Source organism: Agrilus planipennis, unplaced genomic scaffold (assembly GCF_000699045.2).
Source record: "Agrilus planipennis isolate EAB-ADULT unplaced genomic scaffold, Apla_2.0 scaffold240, whole genome shotgun sequence".
NCBI classification, from domain to species: domain Eukaryota; kingdom Metazoa; phylum Arthropoda; class Insecta; order Coleoptera; family Buprestidae; genus Agrilus; species Agrilus planipennis.
In genome coordinates, this window is record NW_020439153.1 from 289,960 (window position 1) to 298,504 (window position 8,545).

Consider the following 8,545-nt stretch of genomic DNA (forward strand, 5'->3'; position numbering starts at 1 on the left):
ATTTTAACGCATTTTTCACCATTCGGTCGTTATAGAAAACGCTAACTTCGTAGTCCCCCCATAAAACTGGTAGAAATGTTATGACAAATGTAGCATCATTTAATTTTTCCACTTTATTCTTAATTAATAAATCTTCGTGAAATATGGATATGGACAGTTCTCCTTTGCCAGCCTTACTTACATCCACTGCAATAAAAATAAAAAATAAATTTGAATTATCGAAACGGAATACCTCCAAAGAAAAGAACGCTTTTCTTATTAAATTATTTTCACTTTTTTAAAAAATATAATTTAACCGGAATACACAGAATGTCTACTCACAACGTTATGATAACAGTTTGTAAGGAACAAACACAATCAGAAACTTTAAAGTTGTTAATTTAAACTATATATATATAACTGCAATATTTTTTACTTTTCTGGTATTCTGAAATTCTCTTCAATTTCAACTAATAAAAATTGATTTCATCTTCCCAAATGCTGCAATCTTGTGGGGCCCTCCTTATTAATTTTTGCAACAGTAAAATAATTACTTCCAATAATGACAGTAATTAGTGCCTAATAAAAGCTATAACTTATTCACTTCTAATAATTCGTAAATGCAGTACAATTTTTTTATTGAAGAATCGGTTACTTTATCGTATGCAGGTAGGGTATGAAGCGCCTAATAAGTGTAATACCTACTTAATTTGAATTTGTCGTAAAATTTAAATCTAATGTATAATTTTACAAATTAAAAAAAAAAGGCATTGCGAAATATTGACGATTGCAAATTTTAATTTTTTCTCTATTTTAGAACAGAATCAATGCCAAGATTGGGGTAAAAAACTGTTTATCTTCTGAACCAACATCAATTAGCCTGTTTCGTGGCATTGATTCTGCACATACTGCAAATATTAAAACGTATTTTTATTATCATACCATTAAAAGTAACTGGTCGTGCAACAGTTCCATATCTTCGATTATCAATTTTTATCCGTTTGGTATCGTAAACGTCTACTGTAAAAGATAGAGCAAATTCTTTTTTTACGAAAACTTTGATTTCGTGCATTCCGACTTGCTTCGGGGTGATGTTAATATTGTACATTCTCTTCGCAACGCCCAAAAATACGTAGGCTGGTATTTTAACTCCGCTTGGTGTTTCGACTTCTGCTTCAACATCTTCAATCTTGATAGATGAATCGTTTACAACTATTTTAAAAACTGCTGATGTATCGGCATGAATGAAACGCTTTGTTTCTCCGGATATTGTAACCAACGGTATTGTTGAAGAAGTTTGAGATTTTTCGTTATCTACTTCTTCCATTGATCCTAAATTGTACACAAAAAGAAAAAGTAACTGATTGTAGTAAATTAGAAAATGAACGGTTTTTTATCAGTTCAGTTTAGGTCTTTAATTAAATAATTTTTAAACAGCTGAATAAGTTTATAAATTAGATCTAATCAGTGTGTCTATGAGATATATGATTAATTAAAACTTAGCCGTTTTTTTAATTACCTTCATTTAACTCCTTTTGTTCTTTTGAAATTTTTTTATTCTGATTTTCAATTGAAATATTTCCCATTTGTTTGGAAACGACTTTGTGTTTATTTTTTTCTTGTTCTTTTTCTTCAACTCCAGTTCTTTGTTCTTCTGTATTTCTATTTGAAGGTTTCTTTTTCTGATTTTCAATTGAAATATCTCCTATTTGTTTGGAATCGATTTTGTCTTTACTTTCGTGTTGTTCTTCTCCTTCTGTTCCTGTTTCTCCTTTTTGTTCTTTTACACCGCTATTTGAAGATTTCTTCTTCTGTTTTTCAATCGAAATATCTCCTATTTCCTTGGAATCAATTTTTTCTTTATTTTCTCCTAGTTCGTTTTCTTCTCCCCCTGTTTCTATATTCATATTAGTTAAATCTGTATCTTTTTTTTCACTTAATATATCTTCATTTAATTTCTGATTCATTTTATTTTCATTTTGTTTCTTCTCCTCCATTAATTTAATTTCTTTATGTGTTTTGTAAAATGGGCCTTTTTCGTCAGTTTCATGATCTACATTTTGATTTAAATTCATCTTTTTTTCGTTCTGTTTATCTTTTACTCTAAAATTTAATTCTTCCGATTTATTATCGAGCTTTTTAAGTTTTGTGCCTGTGTCATCCTGCTCTTTTGAATTTGTATCTTAAAATTGATATTTATAGTTACATGTGAACTGTATTCTTAAAATTCTTAAATATATTAATCTATGTTTTGATTAATCACTTCAGTAAAAAACAAATATGATAAAAAAATTTAATAAAAATGTCTAGTCACCAAAAAGATTTTTCAGCATCAACTCAATTACTTGCAGTTTCTTATCCTTGTCAGAAATACGTTCTTCCAATGCTTTTATTATCTCATTTTTTTCCTTAAGTTCTTTCGTGAACTGTTTTAGTTTTTTATTTTTTTCTTTAAGTTGAAGTTCCAAGTTGTTTAGTTCCAAAAATAGTTTTACATTTTCAATACAAGGAATATAATCACCTTTAATATGGAAACAAAAAATAAAATAGGGAACAAAAACATAGGTTTAGATTAATTTACCTTTTGTTAAAGTATACCACATAAGTTTCTCTACTTTGGATAAAATTACTATTACTGACGAATTTAAGATAATCTCATATCCACTTTTATTTTTGTCTATGTTCTTAAAGAGTGGGTAAAAGGTAACTTCGTACAGTTGTTTTTCTTTATTGCCTCCAACACATTTCAAATAGAATTTGTCGTTATCAATTCTACAAAATAAATTACCTAACGATAAGTACAATGCGCTATACAACTTTTTTTACTTATTTATAACTTACTCTACAAGTATATGTTCAGGATTAGTAATTTTAAACACAATTTGAACTTCATCAGCATTCTGCATCCATACAAAGTCAGGTATTACTCCTAATGTTTCACTAAAATAATTTTTAATAAATAAAAGGAACTTATTTGGTCGATATAAAGTGTGTAACAGTAATATAAAAATTGTGGTTTTGAATTGATATTATAGAGTACCTATTAAAATGAATTCAAAGTTTTAAAGGAATTAAAAAAACGGAAAAAATCATTAAAAACCCAAAAAAAATGAAGATTTTCAAACGTCAATAACTTATCAAGATATATTTTATATCAATTTTGAATGCTTCTGCATTAGAAAACAAATCACACTCAAAAATTACTAAATTAATTGAAATCTTATGCGATTACAGGTGATGCTGAAAATCGCGTTTTTTACGGAATTGTAGTTTTAGTTAACAAGTTTTCAGAAAAATTATGCCTTTATACCTTTGCTTCCTGTAACAAAATTATTTTTACATTATCAAGCCCATAAAGATCGAAATAAATTAATCGTATATTTTTGCTTGTACTATATTTTTCATATCGATATCTAGAACAATTGAAATATTCTCGAAAAAAAACCGTCGTGAGGAATAAAAAATTTGCCTTATCATAAGTATTCTTAAAAGGACATCGTAGTACATATTTACATAATAATATATTCTAGAAAACACTCAGAAAATAGTCTATAAATGTTATCTTTGTTATAATTTCATAAAAGAGTAATAAGTTGTGAACTTGCTAGCAATTTGATATTGCATGTAGCAAAAATCGTTTCAAAAGGAACGCAAAACGACCTAGATATTTATAAGTTTTATATTTAATATATCGGAATGAGTAATAAGGCGTATTTGCGTATTGAAAACATCTTATAATTGTAACTACAACCGACTGTGAAAAAATAAACATATCGATAATCTGCATAACTCAGCATTATTATTATACGTGTGTAAATTTATGAAGCAGCTGAAAGATTGAAATACATAGCAAAAGCTGGGTGGAGACTGCAGATTATAAATGTAAAATAAAACTGTTTTTTATGTCCAATAATCGCTAATACTCTATTTTAGCGTATTCGAATTTCTTTTTATTTAAATCATTTTAATTGCAATGCGTATTAATTACCTTTTATGATGGAGTGATATATATCGCGTACCTACATTTTTTTGAATTTGGAAAATTTAAATAGACTTACCCTTTCTTATTAGCCATTTTCCTTATCACTGGTGCTTATTGTACAATTTTTGAATTTCCTTTCCACTTTTTAGTTAATTAAATCAGGAAAAAACTAAATCACTACCATTACTATTGCAACCACATGGGGGTTCCCAGCATAGACAGTCCCAGCTCCTAAGCACACACCATAGATAATGCACAGACATTAGCGGTTACTGGCGGTTACAGTAACAAGGGAGTGGATATTAATTTAATCTTAGCATTCCCTATGTGTACATGGGACTTGAGCGCTACAAAAATGAATCAATTTTTTCTTTATTTTCTCCTAGTTCGTTTTCTTCTCCCCCTGTTTCTATATTCATATTAGTTAAATCTGTATCTTTTTTTTCACTTAATATATCTTCATTTAATTTCTGATTCATTTTATTTTCATTTTGTTTNAGCGGTTACTGGCGGTTACAGTAACAAGGGAGTGGATATTAATTTAATCTTAGCATTCCCTATGTGTACATGGGACTTGAGCGCTACAAAAATGTAAAACAGGAAGTAGAGAGAAACGCGCACAATTCGATTTATACTGTCCAAGACATGCAGAATTTAATATAATTATAAAATAATATTGTTTTAGCAACTCAATTACGGATTATTCGTATTCTCTTATGTTCGATACTTTGGATTCTTGAGTATGAAAGTGATTTCTTTTCAATTTATCGACACTCCGTTGGAAAGATAGCATTAATTTTTTTTACCATTTCTTTAAATTTAAAATTAATTTCTTATTAAACCACGTCTTTATTTCTTGCTAAATTAATTTCTCCCTTATTAAACGAGCTGAAAGTATCAAAATGTATTAAAGTTGATGTGAGGCAACAGGGAAACCAATTTTTTATAGTTGGAAATTATCGGCATGAACTTTCAACCCTCAATTCAAAAACGCCGTTTTTATTTCTTGATATGTCAATTTTTCCCTTATTAAAACGAACTGAAAGCACCAAAATGTGGTAAAGCTGTTGTGAGACGTCAAGAATATTCAGAATTTTATAGTTTGAAACTACTGAGGTGTACTTTCATCCCCAATTTAGAGGCTTCGTTTATCTTCTTATTTCTTGATTAATTAATTTCTCAATCATGAAATGAATTGAATGTACCAAAATGTAATAATGTAGTCGTGGGTGAACACAAACTAAAATTATGAGCAGTAAAGGAATCTATGAGTAAAGAAATTAGAACTGCTCCTGCAAATAAGGAAGAAATTAATTTAATTGGCATTAATGTTTAATAATTAAATAATTATAAAACTTTTTTTTTGTTTCAGCATTGTGAACAATTTGCCTATAAGGAAATATTCCTTACAAGCCACTGCTATAAGAATATTTTGGACTGCACTACACCTACAAGTAAATGTAGGATTTTATTTAACATTTTTATTTCCTTATAAAATAAAATAAATATTTTTTTAGGACTTCAAACTGTTTGTTTTCTGAGATTTTTCTTCAGTATTTGGGTTGCTGTTCTATCTATTGAAGTGGGTACTACAATGTTATTCGAGAATTGTTCTTTCCAAATCATCGACACTATGCAGAAAGGTAGGATTCATTAATTTACCTTTTCCTGGAAATAAGGATAACAATCTCTACATGCAGTTGATTGCTAAAGAAAGAGTTTGTGACATGTAATTGTTTTTTGGGCACTAGAGTGTAGGACTACAAGGTACGAAAAATCTTGTACAAACATTTTTAAGATTTTAGTAGGTTTTTTACACAATCCTAAATAATAAAATGCCTAGTTTCAAGAAATTTTATTTATTGAAGACACACAACTATTGTTGCACCACACAGTGACTACATCAGGTCATGGTTGTTTTGCTTTGTGCGTCCACAGTAAATATTTCTTGAAACTTTGCGTTTTACTTCGTTATATTATGAATAAGTTTCAACAAGTATCAGCATATACCGATCAATAGTTTTATGGTTTCAATTGTTATGTACTTTTTTCGTTCAAAAACAAATTGAAATATTAGAGAAGAAACTTTGTTTATTGATTTTTAAAATAATTATAAATAAGTTACAAAATGTTAACTTTCGCAATAAATTAGAACCGTAAATCATTGATATTTATCTTCCAATCTTACGGTTTATGAGACCCCCATGGTGATCGTTCAATTTAAATTATTCTAGTTCTATCATACATGATATCAAAATAAATAGCAAATCAAATAATGCGAAAAAATACAAAATAAACATGCTGCCATGGGTGGCAATATACAAGTGATCTGAGACATTTACCTTTGTCCTCGTTTGTGCATGAACGGTTTTATATGTCATGTTTCTTCAAGTAGGGGGTGTTCGCCATTATTTTAAATTTCACGGTTTTAATAGAGGTAGTAATAGTATTATAAATTAATTATATTTAAATGTCATTTGATATAAAAAAAATCATTTTAGAGAAGCATTATGCAGATGCCGAACATGGTATATTATGGGACATTTGTAATGTTGTATACCCAAAGTTTATTATCAACTACTGCAACATATACTAAGGTATAGGCATTTAACAGTTTTTAGTTTATAAGCAGACTGACTGCAAAGCTAATACTAACAAAAAACTAAATAATAAAGTAAGCAAAGCACTTTTTTTAAAGAAAATAAATTGTTTGCTTTATTTTTATTGTAATATAAAGCCATTATGATTATTACTTGTTAGTCTAATAAGTCATAGTCTTCAATAGCTTTCATAATAAGAGGAGTTCCGCTGACAATTTCGTCATTAAAAATCACCTTCAGTGTATGATCTCCCCTTATTTTAAGGATAAAATCGACCAAAAAGTTACATTCTTGTCCTGTGATAAATACGGGAACTTCTTTGTTTTCGGGATCAATTATTAAAATATCCAATTTACAAATGCCATTGTACTTAACACCGCTAAAGTCAATATAAATGGATCTCTTCTCATTTACAGGAACTTCTTTTAAATATCCTGTTATCTTGCTTTCTTCGTCCAAAACATGAAATGACTTACTGACATACAGAATTAAATTGTCAGGAAGGTCTTCGTAATTGTCATAAGAAACTCTTACATAATGAGGTGAATTTTGAAGATCTTCATCATTTAGCTTAACATTTATTTTATAGATCCCATACTCACTGACAAGAAACGCTCCACGTATCAAAAACACGTCTAACACGTATAAAGGACAAACAATACGATTCCCCGAAGGACCTTCTACAACTACCGTAAGTTTAAAATTAGAAGTATTAAAAAATCCTCTACTAATAAGAAATTCGTAACGTGTGTTAATTTGAATATTCTGGCCTTTAGGAAAATCTACCGAAATTGGTAAGGTTGGAGGAAATACTGCAATAACAAATGTATATTTTAACGCATTTTTCACCATTCGGTCGTTATAGAAAACGCTAACTTCGTAGTCCCCCCATAAAACTGGTAGAAATGTTATGACAAATGTAGCATCATTTAATTTTTCCACTTTATTCTTAATTAATAAATCTTCGTGAAATATGGATNGAATAGTCTCGTTATCAGTTGCATTTTCCTTGTTTTTAATTTACTATAATTTCTCGTTTTATCTAATTATCGTGATAATTTCTTATAGTGGATATATTTAAAATTTATCAGAATATATTTTAAAATAGCATTATGCAATAACCAACGATTATTTAGTAAAAGAAAGTAATACGTGTTGACTAGAATATGTATTACTATCTTCATCGAGATTAACAGTGTCGTTGATGACGTACTTCCTTCTTGTTCATTTTTTACTGGTCTAGTGCATCTTGTTGTGCGTGGCTTTTATGTGCATTTTTGGTAAAAATTTTGAAAAAGGTAATACTACATACAAAATTTGTACCACAATAGATTCTGGAGTTACGGTTTAACCCCTGGTATGCATTTTTAACACCTAACCTAATTAAATTTTAAATCCATAGATAAAACAAACTTAATGGTCTATAGATCTCAAAAATCTATGACTTGAACATAGCAAACAAGTATGCATTAATTACTAAGTTGGTAATATTATTCTATGGAAGTAGCATATGGTGCTGTTGGTATTGGTCGTATTGGTTAAGAGCGTTATCAATGTTTATGATTTTGTTATAAACAATTGTAATAAATATGATTATAAATGCTGTGATAAAACGTAACGATAAGGCGATATTAATTACCATTCAAGAGAAGAAAAAAGTTTACAAATGTTTAACATGGTATGTACATGAATGATAAACTTATTAAAAGAATAGCGTTAAACAAATGCTGCATAAAAGTTCTTTATTTATATAAAATTTGATAGAATATTTAGAATGTATTATCGGTTGCATGTTTCGGTGTTCATTTCTTCCCCTGATTTCAGATATACTGCAAAACTGAAAAAATCAAAGTCAAGATCGAAACCATCAGTTGGTATAATCGTACCTAGACAAATCTTTTATACCAACAACTGGACAATCACTATGGTAATATTTATTAAATTGATATTATTATTTATAACCCAGCTTAATAGGACTCGACCC

General features: G+C 28.8%; 1 long non-coding RNA gene across 2 annotated transcripts; it reads left to right on the forward strand.

Annotated features, from left to right (window-relative positions):
* Positions 1 to 5,329: 5,329 nt before the first annotated feature.
* On the forward strand, positions 5,330 to 6,527 carry LOC108739723. Of its 2 annotated transcripts, none has more exons than XR_001938220.1 (3): positions 5,330 to 5,421; positions 5,479 to 5,728; positions 6,463 to 6,527. It is a non-coding gene; the product is annotated as an uncharacterized LOC108739723 (long non-coding RNA). The 2 variants fall into 2 exon arrangements; XR_001938219.1 differs by having other exon boundaries at positions 5,479 to 5,604.
* The last annotated feature ends 2,018 nt before the right edge of the window (positions 6,528 to 8,545 follow it).